The sequence below is a fragment of the Scyliorhinus torazame genome, chromosome 19 (assembly GCF_047496885.1).
Source record: "Scyliorhinus torazame isolate Kashiwa2021f chromosome 19, sScyTor2.1, whole genome shotgun sequence".
Classification (NCBI taxonomy): Eukaryota; Metazoa; Chordata; class Chondrichthyes; order Carcharhiniformes; family Scyliorhinidae; genus Scyliorhinus; species Scyliorhinus torazame.
Genome location: NC_092725.1, coordinates 115643233 through 115669774, shown reverse-complemented (window position 1 = coordinate 115669774; position 26542 = coordinate 115643233). Strand labels below are relative to the sequence as shown.

Genomic DNA, 26542 nt, shown 5'->3' with positions numbered 1-26542 from the left:
GGCTATTAGTGGCTCAAGAGGCTCTATTGTATCCACGTGTCCCATTCAGACAAAAGAAAATATGGACACTTCTGTTTTGTGCTGATTTCAGATATAGTTCACATGCCTGCAGTACCACAGGTAAAAATAGACTGGAACAGCTGGTCCCAGTGCAATAACCACTTTGTTGCCTTCCTGCCAAGAAATGAACAGTCAGGAAATCTAAGCCAGGAGATATTTTCTTTGGCCCGTGATCCATTTTTATGCCATTCACAGTATCAAGAGTTTTAAAAGCAACCTATTATCAGAATTGTAAAGTCTAATCTTCATGAATAATACTTAAGCCTGATTGTGCATAAGCTCTGCATTTGAATATTAAAAAGAGCCGTTACTTTTATCAGTCACCAGTCTTAATGTAATCTCACTCAAACGAAAAGTCAATACATTGACAAAAGGTGTAAGCCTGGCAACACCAACACCTCCACGGTGAAAGCAACATTATTTGGCTTCTCAGCTTGCTGTGAAACAGTCATCTGTGTCTCAATCTGCTGTTAATTTTTTTTTGATTATACTAGATTGCTCTTATTGTCACTGTCGCTTTTCCAGCTGATAATCTGAATGAGAATATAAGTGCATTTGTCTTATCACCTCTCTCAAATATCTAACATCACATGCAATGTAATTATTCTAAGTGCTAAGACTGGTATATTGCAAAATGTGGGTGTCATTCTGTGTTCAGCAACGTCCAACAATAGTGATGATTAAGAGAGGAACATTGCCCAATACATGGGATGAACCATTTGTTTTAACTAGTGGCATGAAACGTTTAACGTCTAATCATACAGAATCATGGTTTAATGTCTCATTTAAAATGACAGTAAGATTGGTATTGCAATAGAACTACTCCAGGAAAGATGAGCTTTTTGACATCAAGCATCTTGTAAATTGGGTTTTGTCAATGGTCTGTGATGATATGATGAACTTGTTCGTGCTCAATATTCTGAAATCCATGAAGTGAAGGACTGAATAGAGTCTCCTGGCTCAAATGGTCTTGATGCCAATATTCTGAAGAAAACTCTGGAGGACATCTGGTGCGCACTGACTAGTTTAAAGATTCATAAGTACTAGGGAAGTTATGCTTGCATCAGCACCAAGAAAGTGATGGAAGTAGATCTTCCCGAGTAGATTTGGCACATCAAATAGTATTGGCTTAATAGGCAGCATTATTTTCGAGGGAATGAGGAGACCTGCTTGGTATGTCTCCTCAAATGTAAAATGGCTTTTTTGGATAACTAAAGTCCAGGGAAATGATAAATTTGCATAATACAAAGGGTAGGCCAGAATTAGAGTTATCTTTTCAGTTCTGGGAGCTGAGTTATAGAAAAGACATGATACTCCGTTCAAGTGTACAATGTAGATTCACCAGGAATATGAATCAACTCTTTGATGGAGAAACTTAAAACACTTTGGAACACTTTGGAACATTTCAGAGAAGGCTTTAAAGCAATGGAGATTTAAAACAAAAATCATAACTGGTTCTTATATAGTGAATGGAGAAAGAATATTTCCTCTGGTAGGTAGTTCAGTGTTGAGTTATCAATTTAAAATTGAGTGAGGGAAAAGGTTAGGAATGGCTGTCAGACTAAGAAATGCAGTCAAAAGGAATGGTTGAGGCAAACTATTGCATTTCAAGAGGGAGAAATGGCAAAGTATTTGACGCAGAATTCTATACTTGGCTGTGGGGAGTGAGCATGCAAGTGGAATCAATTTTAGATTGCTCTAGATCTGGAGTAGAAGAGATATGCCAAATGGATGCACTGCAGACAGAGCTCAATCCCTTGACATAACTAGTGACCAGAAACCAGCAATAGAATGCTAATATTCATAAAAGGACAAGAAACAAGTTAAGATTTGAAATAATGACCAAGGGAGTGATCAAAACTGAAGGAGACTCAGCAAGAAGAAAGTAGCAATAAAAACGAATTCATCACGCAACTAAATTTACATCATTTATTTAGTCACTGTGCTGCTAATCTCGGTGTTAGAGAAATTGTGGCTGCCAATGAACCCTAGATTTATTGGATTTCATTACTGAGCCACCAGTTCTAGGATTAATGTTTCATGCAAAACAGAGTAAAAATAGATGAAAAATATCTATTCCTAAGTAAAGAGGGGATAACTCACCGTGACAGCAGCAATACGGAATTTATTTCACAAGGCTGAGAAGGCTAGTGACTCATTAGCTCTGTAGGCACCATGAATACATTAATAACAAACCTAGCTCTGCATTTCTGCTGTCAGTGAATGATTGTTTTCACTACAGCTGTGTTCATTCTAATAATTAGTTTCATCCTCTTTAGCAGGAAATTTTAATGGTCCATTTAATGCTGGAAGAGGGTAATATTTAAATAGTCTGGAAAGAGTTAAGACTAAATATTTTTATGTTTATCTATTAATTTCTCATGTGCTAAATATTGCTGTTTGTAAGATTTCACTTTTAATATCCGTTCACAATCCAACCCACAACTCTTTGTAGAACTGATGTGATAGAGGTGCCTGTGATTGGCCTCCAGCTGATCCCATCATGTTTTAAGATGGTGCACAAATAAATTCCCACTTTCATACTCGTGAAGCAAAAATGAAATTAAATAATAAAATAGTAAAATATGATTTTTTAAAAAATCCAGCTTGCTCAGCATGAGTGATCTATGTGTGGGACAAGGGGAGAATACTTCTGTGAAGCACTGTTGTTTGTATGGGGCTGTTGTCTGTACTGGACTACAACAATTACCCTATTGGTAATAAAATTACATGATTAATTATGAAGTGCCATCTTCCAATATTCAGCAAAAGATTGCCATTCTGCCTTCTGGAAGTAATTTTATATTTAAATTACTAGTAGAATGGCAGTTTACACTGTGGATTAGTGATGTTTTATTCCATTTCCATATAACATGAGGAATAGTAAGAAATAACATATGCTTCCCCTCCCTCCCTCCCCAGACACCGTTCCATTTCATCCATAGATTTGTTGAAGTCTTAACTCATGCAATTCTACACACACACATCCATGAGCATCATTGGCAAGTCCAGCATTTGTTCCATTCCCTAATTCCTGATTTAAAAAAAAAAAAAAATTAATTTCACCATCTGCCATGGCAGGATTTGAACCTGAGTCTCTGGTTTACTAGTCTAGTGAAGATACCACTCAGCCGCCACCTGCACCTGCTAGGCCATTTCAGAGGGCAACTAAGAGTCAACCACATTGCTGTGGGTCTGGAGTCACATGTAGACCAGACTCTTAAGTAAGGAAGGCACATTTCCTTCACATTAGTGAACCAGATGGGTTCTTTTGGCAATCTATTATAGTTTGCTGGAACCATTACTGAGGCTAACTTTCAATTACAGATTTCATTAATTTAATTTGGATTATGCTAGCTGCCATGGTGGGATTTGAACCCAAGGGGGCCTAGCTTGGGCCTTTATATTACTAGTCCAGTCACATTACCATTACTCCACCATCTCCCTGTAAAGTAATCTTCCAATATGCAGTAGGCAATACGAAATAAAGGGCACAATTCTAAAACTGGTGCAGGAGCAGATGGACCTGGGGGTAGTACGCACGAGTCATTGAAAGTGACAGGGCAGGTTGAGAGAGAAGTTGAAAATAAAACACACAGGGTCCTGGACTTTATAAATAGGAGCATAGAAAACAAAAGCAAGGACATTATGATAAACCTGTATAAAACAATGGTCTGGCCTCAACTGCAGTATTGTCCAGCTCTGGGCACCAGACATTAGGAAGGGTCTGAAAGGATTAGAATGAAGGGATTAGAAAGAATGCAAACAAGATTCACAAGAATGGTTCAAGAATTGAGGGAGTTCAATTATGTAGATAGTTTAGAGAAGGCAGGGGTTTTTGGAAGGCAAGTCATACTCAACTCAAAAGTTAACGCTGTTTCTCTCTCCACAGATGCTGCCAGACTTACTGAGTTTATCCAGCACTTTGTTTTCATTTCAGATCTCCAGCATCAATTTAAAAAAAACAACACATCAATTTTTTAAAAAAGCCTGTTGTGAATGTCACATTGGCCAAGTATGAATATTCAGTGAGGGAGAGGAGGGGGGGGGGGCATTCCGGATAAGCCCTATAGTGAGATATAAATTTATTAAAATATATTGAAATGAGATTCTTGCCGTCTCTGAGCGGGAGCCTGTTTACATCATGGACGAACGGCGTGGAAAATTAGGAAACACAATCTCGGTGGTGAGAATCTTGTTTTCTGAACGCGGGCTCAAAATTGTCCCCCAATGTCCTTCATCGCTTTTAAACTTCAGATACAGGGCAGGATTCTTTGGCCTCCGAGCTGCATGTTTTTCGGTGGTGAGAGATGGCGCGCAGTTCGCTGGCAGCGAGCTTCTCTGCTCCCACCATTGTCAATGGGATTTCCCATTGAAGCCACTCCACTCTGTTGGGAAACCTACAAGCGGTGTGCATTCCCGACGGGAACAGAGAATCCCGCCGCCAGCAAACGGCTGGAGAATTCCGGCTGCAATGTTGAAATAGATGTGTAACTAATTTGTGAATGATTAGTGCCTTTAAACTACGAGTAAAGAATTTTTCTTTTGCGCTGGCAATGATATTGTACAATGCCACTCTCATTAAGACCAGACCTGACTCCTTAATAAATTGAAATGAGATTCCCTTTTTCAGAGAGTCTTATTCTGCACTATAATGTCAAATCAAGTCCTCAATCTGGATTTGAGCTGCATTTACACTATGATCAAGTTTTCGGAGATCCTTCACTTTGAACAGCGTGAAGATCGTACAGTGTTGCTCTCGATAGCAAAAGATGTTGCGAGCTGTTTAATCAAACTCATGAATAGGGAACAATTAGTTCACTCTGAAGTTACCAACTATCCCTTTTTCAGTTTTGTGTTTCTGTCCTTAAGTAAAGAATGGAAATTAAAACATAGGCTGCATAAATTATATATATATATATTATATATATATATATATATATATATATATATTGTTAAAATAAATTTAGAGTACCCAATTCTTTCTTTTCCAATTAAGGGGCAATTTAGCATGGCCAATCCACCTACTTTGCACATCTTTGGATTGTGGGGGTGAGACCCACGCAGTCACTGGGAGAATGTGCAAACTCCACACGGACAGAGAAGGTGCAAACTCCACATGGACAGTGACCTGGGGCCGGGATCGAACACGTGTGCTCGGCACTGAGGCAGCAGTGCTAACCACCGTGCCACCCCCAGGCTGCATAAATTATAGTGGGACTATTAAACCCCTAACGTTTGCATGCCATGAAAACTTAATCTCGTTGTGCTTCCATGATCCTAATTGAGAATGAAAACAAATACAAATCTGTGGAACATTGTGTTTCATGGTTTTAATTCTTCGTTGCATCTCTTCATTGGCTAGGATGCAGAGGATTGGGTCCAGACAGGCATTGACACTGCAGATGATTTCGGTCAGTTCATAAACAGCAAGAAAGAGATTGATATTTTCAGGCGTTAGCTGGTGATTCAATCGTGCAATGATCATTACGAAAGACATAATTTGATACGGAACAAAGGAAATGACCAGAACAACCATCGCTGTAGACACCAGCAGCAACGATTTTGTTGATTTCCGACGTCTTTGCTGGTTGTGACTGAACTTTCTGATTGCTCCACATGTTCTATAATAGCAAGTCAGGAGAATGGAGATTGGAAAGATGAATCCAAGGAATAACCTGAATGTGCAAAATGAAATAAAGTAACCCAAGGGATCTTGAATCGTAACTACGCAAACAGTTGTATTTGTCGTTTATTCCAAATTTTCAAAGTAGAAAAAGCCCGCGAGAGATTCAGTTACCACAAGGGTCCATACACAGGCCAAAATACCTTTTACCTTTCTCATTGTCCACCAGCTCAGAGATGGAATGGGGTGAACTACACTTGTGTAGCGATCAACACTGCTGAGTGTGAGAAAGAGAATGCAACCATATAGATTCATACAGAAAACAAAACTTTTAATATGGCAGAAGACTGACATGCAGTACCCATGCAATTTGTAAGAATGCAAGTAGATAGAAAATGGAGCAGTGAAGATCCATGCTAGGTCTCACAGTATTAGATTGAATAAAAATCTATTGCTACGAGTCCATGATTTTATGTAGTAGATATAACTTAGAAGTGCAGCCATGTTTCCGATAAATCCCAGGACCAGGCAGCAGCAACACAGCGTAGTCAGCATATTGCAGTACCATCCCAGTGCCTTGTCATTTCTGCAATAGTTCAAATGGTAAGACATGTTCTCGGTCATCTTTGTCATCTCTGTAAAGTGAATATAACATTAATTTCTCAATGATTCTTGTTAATATTGATACCACAATTCAGTATTACTTTATGTGCATGTGCACATTTTGAATAACATGCAGTTAAAATATTTAGAGGGAATAATAATCTTTATTAGTGTCTCATGTAGGCTTACATTAACACTGCAATAATGTTACTGAAAATCCCCCAGTCAGCACATCCCGGCGCTTGTTCGGGTACACGGAGATGGAATTCAGAGCCCAATTCACCTAGCAGCACGTCTTTCCGGACTTGTGGGAGGAAACCGGAGCACCCGGAGGAAACCCACACAGACACGGGGAGAACGTGCAGTCTCTGCACAGACAGTGATCCAAGCCGGGAATCGAACCCAGGTCCCTGGCGCTGTGAAGCAACCGTGTTAACCACTGTGCTACCAGAATATGAATGAGCGGCAAATCATTTTTATGTTAGGAGCAAGGAAATTTGTGAAAGAGCAGAACATTCTTTATAGTGACATCAGGACATGATCATAATATCAGTATGAAATGAAGCTCTGTGTTACAGATTTGAAGCCTGCATGAGTTATTCTCTGATTCAATTTAATTCCTTTGGACGCTCCTGTAATTGTTTCCAAACATCCTCTTATAATCTGTTTACTGTTATACCCAAACGACTGTTAGAGCTGACAGTTGAATCTCTTGACCGCTATCTCCTGATGAGTTGAAATGAAGAAGGTCATTCTAACATTGTGTGAGTGCCACTAGAATGTATTGACAGACTGCAGTGCCTCGAGCTGCTGGGGCATATGAAGAACATCATTCTCCAGAGCACTTTGCACATTGCCAGCGGAATGCTTGAATGGGATTTCCCAGATAGTTTGCGTATTGTGTGCATTCAACACCTTGTGCATTAAATTTAACTTCATAGTTACATAATTTGTATGAAATCATTGATATAGTCAGAAATTGAGAGATGTGGCTGTCTGCAAAATGCTTTCTCATGAGAATGATGTCCATTCCTTTGACGAGAAGGATCTTTTGTATTTGACCAGGCTGATCCTGAGGCTGATACCTTTAATATTGTCGATAGTTTAGCTTTTTCAGATCACACTTCACATGTAGCATATCAATCTGAATCTGCACAGATGCAGTTGTAAATTTTTCAGATGCTGCTTAATAAATGTTAAATCTTGGAAGAATGTTTAGTTAGCTATATTAGCTGAATTAGATGAGCTCCCTTATCTGCAATGTAATAAGTTCTAGTGGTGGGGGTTGGCGGGTAGGAGTTTAGGAGGTTGGAAATTACTGTCAGTGATATTAATCGTGTGAGTGATTAATGCTTTCAGATAATCCTCATTCTTTTTAATGAAGGCATTACTTCATTAAAATAATGGACAGAGGAATGTCATACAAATTCATTAATGTTGCTGTTTGCGATTTCTAGCTCTGCATTGTCAGGAGTGTGACTGTGGGATATAACTTCTTCAATTGGATTTTTAGCATTTGGTTCATCCTAATATTGTAAAACATGGACGAGTGGGTGTGGTTTTCCAGACGTTCCCGCTGGTAGGATCTTCTGTCCCTCTGACGGCGAAGTCCCCCTCCGCCACTGGTTCCCTGGCGACGGAAGGTGCAAACAACAGGAAACTCCATGGAGAGCGGGGGACCAAAAGATTCCATCTAATATTTACTTCAAGGTGTATTGCAGCAAAGGGAATTTCTTTCCTCCAGGTAGTGCATCAAAGGGGTAGCTAGAAAAGTGAGGGAGAAAGCAGGAGAAGTTGTGTTGATGAAGCTCAATGATATAGGGTGGGACGAGGACAGTTTTGCTGAGTGACCTGTTTCTGTGCTGAAAATTCAATTTAATTCCATTGTTCTGTAAACCTTATGGATGGAACCACTTTATTTATATCCTTGCATTTTCCAGTGTTATGCACAAGATACTTTCCAGTGTTATGCGCAAGATATTGATGCAGATTAGATTGGATTGGATTGGATTTGTTTTATTGTCACGTGTACCGAGGTACAGTGAAAAGTATTCCTCATCCCTCACCGTTTCTTGGCCACGAATGGCATTTGGGACTGAGGAGTATCTCGTAAATATTTTGGAGGAACTCCTTTCTTCCAAAATAAATCTTTTGGACATTTTTCAAATTTTTTTATAATTACAGAAGTGTTTTTTGAAATAAACCAGTCAGCTGGAATTAAGAGTTTCACGTTGAAACATCAGCTTGAATGATAGAAGTCTACCTTGTCTCTCAACGATGTTGGACGTGGAGCGGCACGGTGGTGCAGCGTTTAGCACTTCTGCCTCACGCCGCCGAGGACCTGAGTTCGATCTCGGCCCCGGGTCACTGTCCGTGTGGAGTTTGCACATTCTCCTCATGTCTGCGTGGGTCTCACCCCCACAACCCAAAGATGTGCCAGGTAGGTGGATTGGCCACACTAAATTGCCCCTTAATTGGAAAAACAAATTGAGTACTCTAAATTTTTTTGAAAAAAAGATGTTGGTGTTGCCCAATAAATGTTTGAAAATAAAAGCTTGCTTCGTAAATTTGTCAGTAATCGCGTAGAATTTACTTTTCAATAGCAAACAATTGTTTTTTTTGTATGTTCAAGTAACAGCGGAGTGGGGGTGTGACAGGGAGCTGTTCCCGTTCTGATGGGAGCTTAAAATGGCTGCTAAATGCCAGTTAATTGGATAAATTGGCCACTGGCGTCCTGGCAGCCAAGCTGCTGCAGTTCCCAACTCTCAAAATATCTCCTGGTGGCGGGAAGCTGTCGGGCTTTACCCCTGAATCCTTTCACTGCTATTCTCCAGCAGTCCTGCCTCCAAGCTTGTCTCCTGAGTGCTGGTAAAATCCCAGCCGTACTACCTAAAGGATGGTGGAAGCAGATTCAACTTTTCAGAAAGAGAATTAAATAAATGATTGGAAGGGAGAAAGATCTGCAGAATATGGCAAAAGAGCTAGGCTATTGGGCTAATTGAACACGTTCAAGAGTTGGGAGATGCACAGGCTGAGTAGTCTCTTTTGTGCTGAGTAATTCTTATGATTTTTTTTCTGAAAGCACTCATTCCTGGTAGGATAGAATAATATTCTTCATGGAACATTGACCATGGTGTGAGGGACAGGGCTCTTCAAAACAATAGAAGATCTGGGGCGAAATTCTCCGGAAACGGCGCGATGTCTGCCGTCTGGCGCCCAAAACGGCGCAAATTAGTCTGGCATCGCGCTGCCCCAAAGGTGTGGAATGCTCCGCATCTTTGGGGGCCGAGCCCCAACCTTAAGGGGCTAGGCCCGTGCCGGACGAATTTCCGCCCCGCCAGCTGGCGGAAAAGGCCTTTGGTGCCCTGCCAGCTGGCGCGGAAATGACATCTCCGGGCGGCGCATGCGCGGGAGCGGCCGCTGACAGCATTCCCGTGCATGCGCAGTGGAGGGAGTCTCTTCCGCCTCCGCCACGGCAGAGACCGTGGCGAAGGCGGAATGAAAAGAGTGCCCCCCACGGCACAGGCCCCCCCCGCGGATCGGTGGGCCCCGATCGCGGGCCAGGCCACCGTGGGGGAACCCCCCGGGGCCAGATCGCTCCGCGCCCTCCCCCCCCCCCCCCCAAAGGACCCCGGAGCCCGCCCGCGAATCCCACCCCCGCCGAATATCCGGTGGTGGAGAATTCGGCAACCGGCGGGGGAGGGATTCACGGCAGCCCCCGGCGATTCTCCGACCCGACGGGGGGGTCGGAGAATCTCGCCCCTTATTCTCAACCCAATGTCTACACATCTGTACCTCTAGCAGAATCACAGGTACAGGTCAGGAACAAGAATGCCTGCAATTTTCATCTTGTAGTCCTGGATATACATAGCAATTTGTAGCTCCTTACTATGCTGCACTGGTGGAAATTAGTGATATCTATACAGTTCACAGATTAAGTTCAGAACATTTAATCGTTCAATGCTGTGTTGTAGTTATTTATTCACTCTTGCTTGTTGGGAAAGCTAAATACACACTTATTCTAAAAGCAGAAGAGGTTTGAAATCGTTTTTCTCCCCTTCCTGGAATGAGATTTTGAACAATCAATCGCCGTAACCAAATTTAACATCAAGTTGATTGCAGTGTAGCGTTTGTAAGTGAAAAGCAAAATTCAGATTCTAGAATTTTAGACTTGGGTAAGGCTGACTTTAACAGGAAAGTGGGTGGTCAGGAGCAATGTAGGCCCACTAAAAGCTGAAAATTGAGATATTATCAGTGATAATGGGGAAATGGCAGACATGTTGAACAATTACTTTGCCTCAGTATTTACAGTTGAAAAGGAGGATAACTTGCTGGAAGACCTAAAAAAAATTAGCAGTCAATAATCTTTATTAGTGTCACAAGTGGGCTGATATTAACCCTGCAATGAAGTTACTGTGAAAATCCCAGGGACTTAATACAATTAACGTAAGTACAGCATCCGAAACTAGGAAATGAATAGAACTAAAGAGTGCCAAATCCCCGGGATTTGATGGTTTACAACCGACGGTGTTAAAGAAAGGGCGGGAGCACATTGTAGCTGCCCTAAGTATAATCGTTCAGAGTTCCCTAGATTCAGGTAAAGTCCCTCTGGATTGGAAAATTGCACATGTCACTCCACTTTTTAAGAAGGATGAAAGGGGGAAACCAGGGAACTACAGACCGGTTAGCCTAACATCTGTGGCGGGGGAAATTGCTGAAGACCATAATCAGGGATGGGTAGCCGAACAGCTCACACAATTTCAGTTGATCAGGGAGAGCCAGGATGGATTCGTGAAGGGAAGGTCATGGCTGACTAATTTTATTGAATTTTTTGAATTATTTTGAAGAGGTGACTAAGGTAGTGGAAAGGGGAATTCCTATGAATGTCATATATATGGACTTCCAGAAAGCATCTGATCAAGTCCCACACGAGACTGTCAACTAAGATGGACGCCCATGGAGTTGAGAGCAAATTATTGACATGGTTGGGAAATTGGTTGAGTGGCAGGGGAGTGGGGGTAATGGGTAAATACTCTGATTAGCCAGCGGTGACTAGTGGTATACCACAGGGATCTGTGTTGGACCTCAATTATTCATATTATTCATGAATGACTTGGACTGAAAGGCCTACTCCTGTTCCTATGTTCCAAATATTCTGAAAAATTCTCCAGGGTATTTAGTAAACAAAGAATTGTTTTGTTCCCCGAAATAATTGTCACAGTCCATACAAGCGTGAAAAGCAAATTTAATTATTTGACATGCACATTAAATATACATATTTTTACTCCACTAAATGTTTAATCTCACCATTTGATATCAAGCGACAATTTGCAAATAAATTGTACTTTAAAACTCACTGAACATTGCATTATTTAATTAGATATGTTTTCATAGAAGTGGAAGAAATAGGAGTACCTTACTGTCTATTGCTCCCATGTTATGAATCAGTTACACTTGCCAATTGCTATAACATTAGCAAAGAATGTTTTTTCAGAAAAATACTTTTCAATTCTTTGGATTTCAACTTTATTATCTTTGAATTTCATGTTTCTAAATTTGTGTAAGTTGTTTCTTCAGTGAATATTATTGGTTATCGCTCACAAGACACCAAATTAACTATCATACTTGCTTATGTGAAATAATTAAGCAAAATGAACATGTGGAAAATCTGGTACGTAAACTGTTGTGAAAGTGGTTTGCAGATGGCTGCAATACTGTGGGTCATGGTCACCGGAATGTTGCTATATTGTGTGTGCATGTGCACAGGACTTTATTGAGTTTGTTAGCTCTATAAGAGTCATTAATTGGCACTGGTATAAATAGCATTCTATTGGGGAAATGAGGTGCTGGCAAGGCTGCATTGACTTCCCATGCCAATTTGTTTGAGATGAATTTTTCTTAAAATTTAGTACCCAATTCGTTTTCTTCCAATTAAGGGACAATTTAGCATGGCCAATACATTACCCTGCACATCTTTGGGTTGTGGGGGTGATATCCACGCAGACACTGAGAGAATGTACAAACTCCACATGGACAGTGACCCGGGCCAGGATCAAACCTGTGTCCTTGGCGTTGTGAGGCAGCAGTGCTAACCACTGTGCCACCATGCCGCCCTGAGATGACATATACCAGGTCAACTTTCCACCTACATAGAACATAGAACAGTACAGCACAGAACAGGCCCTTTGGCCCTCGATGTTGTGCCGAGCATTGTCCGAAACCAAGATCAAGCTATCCCACTCCGTTATTCTGGTGTGCTCCATGTGCCTATCCAATAACCGCTTGAAAGTTCCTAAAGTGTCCGACTCCACTGTCACAGCCGCAGTCCATTCCACACCCTAACCACTCTCTGAGTAAAAAATCTACCTCGGACATCCCTCTGAATCTTACAGTTATGCCCCCTTGTAACAGCTACATCCACCCGAGGAAATAGTCTCTGAACGTCCACTCTATCTATCCCCCTCATTATCTTATAAACCTCTATTAAGTCGCCTCTCATCCTCCCCCGCTCCAAAGATAAAAGCCCTAGCTCCCTCAACCTTTCCTCATAAGACCTATCCTGCAAACCAGGCAGCATCCTCGTAAATCTCCTTTGCACCCTTTCCAATGCTTCCACATCCTTCCTATAATGTGGTGACCAGAACTGCGCACAATACTCCAAATGTGGTCTCACCAGGGTCATGTATAGTTGCAGCATAACCCTGCGGCCCTTAAACTCAAGCCCCCTGTTAATAAACGCTAACACACTATAAGCCTTCTTCACGGCTCTATCCACGAGTGGGCAACCTTCAGAGATCTGTGGACATGAACCCCAAGATCTCTCTGTTCCTCCACATTCTTCAGAACCCTGCTGTTGACCCTGTAATCCGCACTCCATTTTTTTCTAACAAAATGAATCACCTCGCACTTATCAGGGTTAAACTCCATCTGCCATTTTTTGGCCCAGCTCTGCAATATATCTTAGTCTCTTTGCAGCCTACAACAGCCCTCCACCTCAACCACTACTCTACCAAATCCACTACTCCACCAATCTTGGTGTTATCAGCAAATCTACTGACCTACCCTTCAGCCCCCTCCTCCAAGTCATTGATAGAAATCACAAATAGCAGAGGACCCAGCACTGATCCCTGTGGTACACGGCTGTTAACTGGTCTCCAACCTGAAAATTTTCCATCCACCACCACCCTCTGTCTTCTATGTGATACTTATCCAATTGGCCAAATTTCCCTCTGTCCCACACCTCCTTACTTTCTTCATGAGCCGACCATGGGGAACCTTATCAAACGCCTTACTAAAATCCATGTATACAACATCAACTGCTCTACCTTCATCTACACACTAGGTTACCTCCTTAAAGAATTCAATCAAATTTGTGAGGCAAGACTTACCCTTCACGAATCCATGTTGACTATCCCGGATTAAGCTGCATCTTTCCAAATGGTCATAAATCCTATCCTTCAGGACCTTTTCCATTATCTTCCCGACCACCGAAGTAAGACTAACTGGTCTATAATTACCAGGGTCATTCCTATTCCCTTTCTTGAACAGAGGAACAACATTCGCCACTCTCCAGTCCTCTGGCACTATCCCCGTGGACAGCGAGGACCCAAAGATCCAAGCCAAAGGCTCTGCAATCTCATCCCTTGCCTCCCAAAGAATCCTTGGGTATATCCGATCTGGCCCAGGAGACTTGTTGACCCTCAGGTTTTTCAAAATTGCTAATACATCCTTCCTCAGAACATTTACTTCCTCCAGCCTACCCGCCAGAATCTCACTCTCATCCTCAAAAACATGGCCCCTCTCCTTTGTGAACACTGAAGAAAAGTATTCATTCAACGCCTCTCCTATTTCTTCTGACTCCATGCACAAGTTCCCACTACTGGCCCTACCCTCACCATGATCATTCTTTTATTTCTCACATAAGAATAAAAAACCTTGGGGTTTTCCGTGATCCGAACCGCCAAGGACTTCTCATGCCCCCTCCTAGCTCTCCTAAGCCCTTTTTTCAGCTCATTCCTTGCTACCTTGTAACCCTCAAGCGACCCTACTGAACCTTGTTTTCTCATCCTTACATACTCTTCCTTTTTCCTCCTTGACAAGACATTCAACCTCTTTTGTGAACCATGATTCCCTCACAAGGCTGGGATATTACCGTAACATATTGGGAATCTTCACGAATTGATTGTAACCTTGGAGTTGAACGGAGTTGATCTGAGCCTGAAATAATTCTGAGATTGAAGACTTTGTTAATGCTTGGCAGCAGAGTGGGTTGCCATCCATTTATGTGACACATGACTAAACGTGCTGCAGAGGGCCTCAGAATAGATCAATAATTTTCTTCCAATTTCTTTATTGAGTACAAACATATTGATTGTTAATTTAAAAAAATATATATTTTTATTCGCCTTTTTCACATTTTCTCCCATATTTGCACCCAACAATAAACAATAATCAGTAACGATTGCAATGCCAATCCCCAAATCAATAACAATGATCCCATCCGGCACCCCGAATATGGACTCTCGAGGTCCCGGGTCCAGTTTAATGTGCACCAATTTAGAGATTACCCTAAAAACCTCCTTCCAGTAAATCCTCCAGCTTTGGACAGGACCAAAACATATGAACCTGGTTTGCGGGTCCTCCCCGCAACATTCACACATATCGTCTACCGCATCAAAGAGCTGGCTCATCCTCGCTCTTGTAAGGTGTGCTCTATACACCACCTTCAGCTGTATCAGCCCCAACCTCACACACAAGGTGGAGGCATTCACCCTCCGGAGCACCTCACACCAGAACCCCTCCACCATACCCTCTCCCAACTCTTCCTCCCACTTTGCCTTGATCCCTTCCAGTGGTGCCTTCCCCTCCTCCAAAATAGCCCAGTAAACCACCGATCCTGCCCCCTTCTCCAGTCCCCGTGTCCTGCCCCCTTCTCCAGTCCCCGTGTCCTGCCCCCTTCTCCAGTCCCCGTGTCCTGCCCCCTTCTCCAGTCCCTGTGTCATCAGCATCTCCTTCAACAATGTGGAAGCCGGCTCCACCAGGAAGCTCTGTATCTCCTTTCTGGCAAATTCTCGAACCTGCATGTATCTAAACATTTCCCCCTGCTCCAGCCCATACTTTGCTCCTAGCTCCTTCAATCCTGCAAACCGACTCCCAAGAAACAAATCTTTTAGTGTCCTAATTCCTTTCTCCTCCCATCTCCGAAAATTTCCATCCCACTTCCCTGGCTCAAATCTATGGTTCCCTGGAATCAGCATTTCCCTTGACCCTGCCCCCAACCCAAAGTGCTGTCGAAACTGCCCCCAAATTCTCAACGAAGCTATTACTACCGGACTCCCTGAGTATCTCCCCGGGGCCACCGGGAGCGGCGCTGTTGCTAGCGCCTTCAATCCCGACCCCCTCCACAAACTCTCCTCCATTCTAACCTATTGGGAGTCAACCCCTCTGACCCAGCTCCGTACCTTCCCCACATTCGCCGCCCAGTAATAATACATCAGGTTTGGAAGACCCAAACCCCCTGCCTGCCTTCCTCTCTGTAGTAGCACCTTTCTAATTCTGGCCATCTTACTTCCCCATATGAACGAGGTAATCATCCCTTCAATCTGTCTAAAAAATGCCTTTGGCAGGAAAATCGACAGGCATTGGAAAATAAACAGGAACCGCAGCAGCACATTCATTTTAACCGCCTGTACCCGACCCGCCAGTGACGGAGGGAGACCATCCCACCTTGCCAGATCAGCTTTCACCCTCCCCACCAGACTAGGAATGTTGTACCCACGGATCCCCCCCCAAACCCAAGCAGCCTGCACCCTCCGGTATCTAAAGTGAGTCCCTGCTGTATGGAATGGCAGCCCCCCCACCCTTGCCCCACTTCTTGCCGAGACACCACAAAATATTCACTCTTGTCTAGATTTAATTTGTACCCCGAGAAAGACCCAAACACCCGAAGCAGCTTCAGTACTCCCCCTATTGACACACTCGGTTCCGACACGTATAATAACAAGTCATAGATTGTCAATATAAGTCACATTTGAATATGAACTGTGGGTCTTGGTCCACCTCACAAAGTTTAAAAAAAAAAAAAAATGAAGACGGTGCACTTTAATCAGCTTTGTTCCAAATTTATGGTTCCCCGGAATCAGCAGCACGGTAGCATTGTGGATAGCACAATTGCTTCACAGCTCCACGGTCCCAGGTTCGATTCCGGCTTGGGCACTGTCTGTGCGGAGTCTGCACATCCTCCCCGTGTGTGCATGGGTTTCCTCCGGGTGCTCCGGTTTCCTCCCACAGTCCAAAGATGTGCAGGTTAGGTGGGTTGGCCATGATAAATTGCCCTTGGTGTCCAAAATTGCCCTTAGTGTTGGGTGGGGTTACTGGGTTATGGGGATAGGGTGGAGGTGTTGACCTTGGGTAGGGTGCTCTTTCCAAGAGCCGCTGCAGACTCGATGGGCCGAATGGCCTCTTTCTGCACTGTAAATTCTCTGAATTCTCTCTGAAATTACAGTATTGGATCTGAACTAAACCTACCAGTCCTCTTAGGGATAGGAATAGAGAAAACTGGGGACCAATATTCCACAGATAAGCATCTTCAATTATCAGCCAATGGAATTCATAATGAGTTGAACAACTTCGGACCAAGGTTGCCGTGTACGCCAGTTGAGAGAGAAGACCATTCAGCTTGTCCTGCTCATGCTTCTTGCCTCTCTGATGAGCACAGTAAGAAGTCTCTCAAAATCCAACAGGCTTATTTGAAATCACAAGCTTTCGGAGTGCTGCTCCTTCAACAGGTGAGGTCTGGTATTGAGAGACTTCTTACTGTGCCCATCGCAGTAAAGCGCCGACGTCTGCACATCATCTCTGATAGCAAGCTCCACTCCCTTGCCGAACAGCCCTGCAATTATTTTCACTTCAGATACTTATCCTACTACTGTTTAAGAATCACAAGTGAATCCACCACCTCTGCAATGTATCTGATCCTAACCACTGGACGTGTAAAAACAAGAAGTGTTTCCTCGTGTCACTGTTTCCTCTTGTTTGTGAACCTTGCAGTTTCCTCGGAACAAAGATTCCCATGAAAGCGTTTCCTCATTCGAATTGTATTTGCACGAAGATCATCTGCAGCATTATTAAAGGCTGTACTGCAACAATAATGTTCATTTGCACTCAAATGTGTGGACTAATCAAAACTTGGAGAAAGCATACGTATAAATTGTGAGCTGAATACTTCCTTTGAATTGCCCTCGTAACAGAATGTGTTCTCACTGGACCACAAGCTCCACAATAAAGCGACCAAGTATTATTTCTAGTCCACTGTATCCTCATAACCAAAGCTAGTGTTTATATTTATTTGCATCTGCACAATTCTTTTGTACATTTAATTACTTAAATTGTATTTTGTACCTGTTCAATCTAAAGAAAGTTGGCATGACAATTGGCATAGGAAATCACTAACTACAAATCACTAACTACAAAGTCTGTAGTGTTGCAATATAATTGTCTCTGCCATTATAATAAGCAATGGCACTTTTTAACCATGGAGCATTCATTGTCAAATGCATTCCTTACCTCAGTAAAGTGCTGCCCTCAAAGATTCCGAGTTTTCCGCGGTCTAGAGCTTTGAGACATTTTCTTCATCTGTGCACCTGAGCTGTTCTCTTAGGTCCTGACCTAGGGAGACGGTTGCTCTTGGCATTTGAAATATTTCACAATTCCGGGATTCTGGCAGCACTGTAAATTCTGTGAACGAAAGACCATGATTCCACTGATATGGACCAAATCCGTCCCCTATTTAATCTGAAAAAGGATGCGCGAGCATAGTGACTATACAATCAATAAAATAGAACATTGGAAATCTTTATGAAATAGATGGATATGTTATTTTTGTCTATACAAGTCCCCAATGTATACTTTGACTATTCAAACCTAAAAACAAAACATTGGAAATCTTTATGAAATAGACGGTATTTATTCTTGCCTGTACAAGTCCCCAATGAATACTTAAGCAATCCAGTAGATCTAACTCATAATCTTAAAGCTGCGTCTATGTGTGGGAAGCAATTGGCAATGAGTCTTTTTTCTCCTGCACCTTTGTGCGCTTGGATTCATCATCCCTATGTCGCTTCCACAATAGAATATAACCCCGAGCCCTCCATGTACCTTGCTGTGTTAACCCCAAGATGTGGTGTCTGCTGGCAATTGCCTTTTGGGGCCATGTCTTGATGGTTGCTGTATCATCACTGCCTCTTAAACCAATCAAATTTCAATGAGACCAGCTTATTTAAGAGTCCCCTTATCAATACCAGCTGTTGGACAATACAGCCAGCAGCATAAAATGGCCAGAAATGTAGTTATTAAAAATAATATTAAATACAAAATTTAAGTGGAATAAAATCCATTGCAAAAAGTGACAAATATATCGTTGTTATTGTTCCTTCCCTTACTTTTGTTTTAGTCACTCTGCCACTCATCTCTTTGTTGATGTCTGCAGTCATCCTAACTGTGGAATCGGGGGTGATCTTGAACTCGGGAGGCATGGGGCGGGATTCTCCCATCCCGCGGCAGAGTGTCCACTCCACTGTAAATGCCGTCGTGTTTTACGATGGCATGAACGGGCCGCTCCCACGACTAATTCTGGCCCCTACTGGGGGCCAGCACGGCACTGGAGCGGTTTGTGCCGCTCCAGCTGCAGATCCCGGCACAAACTGTGTGCCGCGGGATCCACGCATGCGCAGTTGCGCCGGCGCCAACGAGGACTTGTGGTCTCCTTCAACGCGCCGGCCCCGACGCAACATGGTGCAGGACTACAGGGGCTGGCGCATAGGAAAGGAGGCCCCCAGCCACAGAGGCCGGCCCGCCGATCGGTGGGCCCCGATCGCGGGCCAGGCCACATCAGAGGCCCCTGGTCACTCGAGCGGGACTCTGCTCTTTTCTTATGGCCATCCGGGCCGGAGAATCGGTGGGGCGGCATGGTAGATTCGCGCGGCCTCCCGCTGATTCTCCGACCCGATGCGGGGTCGGAGAATCCCACCCATGGTTTCACAACAAGGAGTCTCCCATTTGAGATTGGGATTAACTTTTTCCGCAGGAGGGCTGTTATTCTTTGAAATTCTCTTTCTCAGACAGATAGAGGCTGGGCCACTATATATAGGCAGGTTCTATTCAACAAAGGTCTGCCTTTCAAATGTAACAGACTCTACTTGCTCCCTGATATCCTTGTAGGTTCTAATGTTGCGTATTGTCACTTGTGCAGGAGGGATATTAACTTGTAATTTCACCAGCTGACCAAACATACACTGAACTGTTTAAAAAATACCTTTTTAAAGGCCAGAGAGGACACTGACTAGCGGTGGCAAACAGTCATAGATCATAGAATTTACAGTTCAGAAGGAGGCCATTCGCCCCATCGAGTCATTGAACATCTGCTATTGCAAGTTGACCAGCTTTTGGAAAGCTTCACTTTGAGTTGCAATTCAGACACACCATAGCATCCTTCCGTGGAATTTCACCCCTGAAGCTGTCAAGAACCACTTCAAAGGAAATTACTGAAATGTCATGGACCCAGCATTTACATTCCTATAAAATCTCTCCAGCGGAGCCAGAAAGTCTACTAGAACATCGTTAAATTAAATATGTTTTCCTATCTCATCAAGATGGATACTGACACATTCGGGGGTGAATGGTTGGTTCACTACAGAATTTAATCACTCCGGCCATGAAACCAGAGCAACCATCGGTTCAGACACCAAACAAACTAACCCCTTCAGAAATCACTACGGAGAGAGAGATATCATCTGACTGAAAGAACCATTTTGAAATCTCTTTGCACTAGCAGCTAAAGACAGAAACCATCAGTAGTCTGGTAAAGCTGTCAATAAAACAGAAGAAGCACCCTCCTCTCCTCCCAAGTTCTGATCTCTTCCAGTTTCAAAATCCAGCACTGAGATAGTGAATTTTCCATCAGCAGGAACCTTGGGTGCAAAACACATAGGGCGCAATTCTCCATTCCCACGGCAGTTGGGAAAAACGCCTGGGCCGCCAAAATTTCAGGGGACGCCGTTCCGACGCCCTCCCGCGATTCTCCCAAGTGGCGGGAACGGCCTAGTCGAGTTTCGCAGGCCGGAGAATCGCCGGAGACACCGAAAATGGCGATTCTCTGGCACCCCCGCTATTCTGAGGCCCGGATAGGGCGAGCGGCCAGGCCAAAACGGCGGGTTCCCCCCGGCGCCGTCCACACCTGGTCGCTGCAGTCGTGGGTGGTGCGTTTATGCTGGGGGGGGCGAGGGGGGATCCTGCACTGGGCTTTACCTGAAATGTGGGGTGGCCCACGATCGGTGCCCACCGATCGTTGGGCCATCCTCTCTGAAGGAGGACCTCCTTCCTTCCGCGGCCCCCGCAAGATCTGTCCCCTATCTTCTTGCGGGGTGGACTTGGAGAGGACGGCAACCACGCATGCGCGGCGCCGGCCACGTCATCTATGCGGCGCCGCTTTTACGTGGGCGACAAGGCCTGCCGGGTGTAGATGACACGGCCCCGATCCTGGCCCATTGTTAGTGCCTGAATTGGTCGGGACCGGGGCCGTTCCGCGCCGTCGTGAACCTCGACGGCGCGGCCACTTCGGCGTGGGAGTGGAGAATCCCGCCCATTGACTTCTGGAGGAGATGGATTACGCATTAAAAGGGAATTGCAGTTTCATGAGCTTCAACTCAATTCCTGGAATTTAAAAGAACTTGGAAACATTTCTGTCGCAGCCACGGTGACCAGACAAGGACACAAATAGTGAACTCCAGCTTTTTAAAAAAACTTTCAGCATTGAACTTGAAAAAAAAAAGTAACTATCTACGGTGTAGATGTAACTTTTAAATCTTGAATGTTTGTCTGTGTGATTGTGGGTCATGAAGCGCGGGTTTACCTTCTTAAATATTTTGCTATCTTCAATTGGATGGGGTTTTAACTCCATAAAAATTAACTCCACTTTTGTTTTGAAGCACAAGAAAGCCTCAAGTCATTTCTTGCAATCACTAAATGGTTGAACATGACATTTAAATTTATCAATACTTCTACATTCACAGCCCTGTTTTGGTCAGAGTTGGGCTTGTTATCATAAGGGAATCACATATTACCCCTCCTCACGTGGCTCGAACAGTATGTATATATGTTGTGTTCTAAATCCTCTTGTCACAGTGGCACGGATGAGCAGATTCTTTGGGGTGGAGGACAGGTGTGCAAAAATTGCGGGAGGACCGGCGAACCATGTCCACATGTTTTGGACATGTCCAAAGCATAGGGGATTTTGGCAGGGGTTTGCGGACGTCATGTCCACGGTGTTAAAAACAAGGCTGGTGCTGATGCCAGAGATGGCGATTTTCGGGGTGTCAGAAGACCCGGGAATCCAGGAGGAGAAAGAGGCAGATGTTCTGGCCTTTGCTTCCCTGGTAGCCCGGAGACGGATGCTATTAGCATGGAGGGACTCAAAGCCCCCGAAGTCGGAGACCTGGCTATCGGACATGGCTAGCTTTCTGTTTGGAGAAAATCAAGTTCGCCTTGAGAGGGTCTCTGTTAGGGTTCACCCGGAGGTGGCAGCCGTTCGCCGACTTCTTCGCGGAAAATTAATCGTCAGCAGAAGGGGGGCGGAGGGGGGGGGGTTGGGGGGGGGGTGGTGGTGGGGGGAGTAGTTTAGATTCGAGTAGGGGGTCAATCAGGGTGGGACCTGTACGAGAGGTAAATGGCTTTTACACTATGTTTATGGTTTCATGTATATTGTTTCTTTTGTTGTTGTCACTATACCAAAAATACCTCTGTAAAATGATTATTTAAAAAAAAAAAAAAATCCACTTGTCATGACTTGGAAAGGCTGGGACAGTTTCAGAATTGTACTTTCTCCTGTAATTTATATGCAATGGAGCAGATGTTAAATTTAGTGTGCCACCTGTTACTAGTATGTGCATGTTACATTCTGAAGATATTTTGATGCATTAGAAGCATTGCTGATACCAACCTTTCCCTTTAGAGGAATACTAACATTACGTTTGTAAGTATTTTGGTTCAATTCAGTGCACTAGTGTTCAGATCACATCTGCAAGTGGTGACTGGCCCATATTTTGAAAGGTTTTATTATTATCTTGGCACTAAGATGACTCTCTTAGTTGTAGGCATGAGATTAAAAATAAAACCTATATTTTATTAAGAATTTGGTCAATCTTTTAAAATTTTGGAATAATCCTTCATTCCTTTTCTCTGTGGAGTGGGGTGGGGGGGAGGGTGGGGGGAGGTGCCGTTAGGTAGGGGATCTGCGGTGGCGTTCTCCCTATTTAGGGGATCTCTGGGGAGGTTAGTGGGGGTGGTCTGGGAGGGGAGGGGAAGAGATGGCCCTCGATGGACATGGGGGCAAGTCCCTTAAGGAGTTACCCCGCTTGGCCTCTTTGAGGTCCACTATGTCATCTTAAACCTGGAGCAGGGCATCTGGTTGCCTGGGCAGCAGGATTTGCTGCCATTATGGTATGCCTCAGGTCCAGGAGGTGATTGATGGCACACGTCTGCCTCTGAGCACCAATTCAACAAGAGGTGCTCATCAATAGGAAGGGAATAAAAGCAAATTACTGCGGATGCTGGAATAACAAAAACAGAGCATATCTCAGCATGACCGACAGCATATGTGACGAGAGAAGGGAGCTAACATTTTGAGTCAAGGCTGGAGAAAATTGGAAATAGGATCAGATGTATACGGTTATGGAGGGGGCGCTTGGAGCACTGGGGCTGGATAGAGGGCAAGCGATAGATGAAGATTGACAAAGATGCCGTGGACAAAAGACAAAGGGAATGCAAATGGTGAAGATAATGACTGAGAAGGGGGCAACTCCCTTCTCTTGGGGTCTATGTTCATACATCTTTGAAAGTTGCCACTCAAGTGGATAGAGCTGTGAAGAAGGCCTATGGTGTGCTCGTGTTCATTAACAGAGGGATTGAATTTAAGAGCCGTGAGGCGATGATGCAACTGTACAAAACTTTGGTAAGGCCACATTTAGAGTACTGTGTACAGTTCTGGTCGCCTCATTTTAGGAAGGATGTGGAAGCTTTGGAAAAGGTGCAAAGGAGATTTACCAGGATGTTGCCTGGAATGGAGAGTATGTCTTACGAGGAAAGGTTGAGGGTGCTAGGCCTTTTCTCATTAGAACGGAAAAGGATGAGGGGCGACTTGATAGAGGTTTATAAGATGATCAGGGGAATAGATAGAGTAGACAGTCAGAGACCTTTACCCTGGGTGGAACAAACCATTACAAGGGGACATAAATTTAAGGTGAATGGTGGAAGATATAGGGGGGATGTCAGAGGTAGGTTCTTTACCCAGAGAGTAGTGGGAGCATTGAATGCACTGCCTGTGGAAGTAGTTGAGTCTGAAACATTCGGGACCTTCAAGCAGCTATTGGATAGGTACATGGATTACGGTAGAATGATATAGTGTAGATTAATTTGTTCTTAAGGGCAGCACGGTGGCATTGTGGATGGCACGGTTGCTTCGCGGCTCCAGGGTCCCAGGTTCGGTTCGGGCTTGGGTCGCTGTCTGTGCGGGGCCTGCGCGGCGTCCCCGTGTCTGCGTGGGTTTCCTCCGGGTGCGCTGGTTTCCTCCCACATCCAGAGATGTGCAGGTTAGGTGGATTGGCCATGATAAATTGCCCTTAGTGTCCCAAATTGCCCTTAGTGTTGGGTGGAGGTGTTGACCTTGGGTAGGGTGCTCTTTCCAAGAGCCGGTGCAGGCTCAATGGGCCGAATGGCATCCTTCTGCACTAAGTTCTATGATTAATCTAGGACAAAAGTGCGGCACAACATCGTGGGCCGAAGGGCCTGTTCTGTGCCGTATTTTTCTATGTTCTATGTCCGTCTGTGTGATCCTTGTATGTGTGCTAGCCCACGGGTCCATACGTCTTTGGTGGCCAGGGTGGGGGGAGGAGCGTGGAGAGTTATTGCAGGCGATAGTGAACGGTTAGGGCTCACTCGCTGGGGATGCTGTCATACAAGATGCGCTTACACCACTGCCCTCATGCCCTGCCGCTTCTCAGAGGGTGTCACCATGTGGGACATTGAGATGTCATGGCCCCGCCCGACCACCACTACCCACCTGGCAAATGCATAACACCTACACCCAGCCCACCCCTCACACTCCTCCTTTGGAGTGCTCCCTCATCCTGGGCTACTCAATGGGACAGAGGTGAGGCCGGAGTGAGTTCCGGAGGTGCCAGCATCACCTGGCACCCAGTGCTGGAGGCCTGCCCTCATCTGAGCCATGGTCTCGATGCCCTCAAAACATGGCGTTTCACGTAGGCAGAGTGCTGGTCTTTTAGTATGGCCTGCATTGTGACTGCCAGCTGCTCCCAGGAGGAGCGCAAATCCCAAGTGATTCACTTCCGGCAGGAGGTCATAGTTTCCCAACGGAGAATCCAGCCCTAAATCTCCAATGATCCCGTATACCTTTTTAACAGCCGTCCCAACCTGCTCTGCGCCATGGCCGTGTAATAACTCTGTATTATTGTCAAATATTGAATTCTAACATGGTTGTGTAGCAACCGCTGTTCTAAGGCCTTGTGCAAATGATGCACATATGCCATCAGCTCTGTGAGGGGATTAACTGTCTTTTCAGGCAAGAATAGAAAATGTATTCAATTTCTGATCTGCATTTGCTGCAGGCATTTTCGATGGGGCATATGGGCTAAACGTGTTTCATTTTCGATTGTTGGGGATATAAAGAAAAGTCAGTTTAGATGAATCATTTTTTGGAAAGAAAAGAAGTGCATTTATAAAGCTCGTCATCACATCTTGGGGATGTCCCAGTTAATTATTTTTTGAAGTACAGTCACTGTTCTGTCACACAATTGACAATCTCAATATTTGCTGGTCTACCTTCAGTACGGAGTTGATTAGCTGTTGCCTAGCCACCCTCTTTTCCCTGTCTCTCCGTGCTTTGTAAGCTCGTTTATGACCGGTGATATTTTCTCACCGAAGGCCTTGTCGGCCAGGTGGGCCGTGTCCAACCTCCATGGGGGCGGTGGGCATGGCATGTCTCCAACCTCACATCCATATAGCGTAGTTGGAGATTACGCTCGTGACTGTACCACTCTTACTATCCCTGGAAGCACTGATTTCCCCACTCAGAAGAAGTCGATCCGTGAACAGACATTATGTACTTGGAAGAAGGCGGCGAACTCCTTTGCCTCTGGGTGGATGAACCGCCATGGGTCCCCTGCCCTCATCTGCTCCATGAATAAGCTGAGTTATTTCGCCATATTGCAGGTCTTACCCATTTTGGGGTTCGACCTGTCTGCTCCTGGGTCCTGTACACAGTTAAAGTCCCGTTCTCTTCCCCCCCCCCCCCCCCCCCCCCCCCCCCCCCAATTAGTCGGTGTGTCTATGTCGGGGATTTCCACCATGGCCTTCTTTACAAAACAAACTCCATGTCGTCGCAGTTGGGAGCGTACACGTTCACCAGGACTACTGGTGGCCCCTGGAAACCATTGACCATGACGTACCAGCCCCCTGGGTCCATAACCGTTCTTGTCACTGTAAACGCTGTTCTTTTAGTCAACAGTATGGCTATCCCCCCTTAGCCCTCATCCAGTAGCAGGAATGGTACTTGTGTCCCACCCAGCCCTTCCTGATCCGCAGTCTGTACTTCTCTCTCAGTCTTCCTCCAAGAGATGCACCTATGTCAGCTTTCAAACTTTTCAGGTGGGCAAAGACTCTGGATCTCTTCACTGTGCCGTTATGTTCCCTGACGTTCCTGGTGACTATCCTGATGGGTTTTCTTTGTCACCTCCTGCGGGATCAACCATACTTAGCTGGTGGACATGCCCCTGCACTCCGGGAGGGTTTCCCTTTGTTAGGGAGCCGTCCAAGATGGTCACAGGCACTGTTCATCCCACGAGGCGGGGTACCGACGCTCCGAGGTTCCCCTTTGTCCAGGTGGCACCCAACATGGCTGCCAACTGTGAATACACCATGTGGGTGAGAACCTGCACTCTGGCCTTTCCCTTTTTTTCAGGAACCTGCCAAAGTGGTTGCTTGCAGCACCATTTTATTCCAAGTCACCACGTGTGCCCTGTTGTAGCCAGTCTAATGCCCTCAGTCTTTCTTTACCTGTCTCTCTCTCTCTCTCTCTTGTGGTGTTTTCTTCACCATCTCCCTTCTTCTTCCCCTCCCTACCCTGTAGCTGTCCCTCTTTTTCCCCCCCCCCCCCCTCCCTCTCGCCAGGCGCTTTCCCCCTTG

General features: G+C 44.8%; 1 protein-coding gene and 1 long non-coding RNA gene across 9 annotated transcripts in view; one reads left to right on the top strand and one right to left on the bottom strand.

The window, feature by feature from the left end:
• Positions 1-26542, top strand: part of tmem117 (transmembrane protein 117) — a 476044-nt gene that overhangs the window by 108192 nt on the left and 341310 nt on the right. The window lies entirely within an intron of this gene.
• LOC140396441 (uncharacterized) lies at positions 5797-18952 on the bottom strand. 2 transcript variants are annotated; one of them, XR_011936536.1, is made up of 3 exons: positions 18730-18952; positions 17855-18082; positions 5797-6321 (listed from the first exon to the last, which is right to left on the bottom strand). It is a non-coding gene; the product is annotated as an uncharacterized lncRNA (long non-coding RNA). The 2 variants fall into 2 exon arrangements; XR_011936537.1 differs by having other exon boundaries at positions 17855-18025.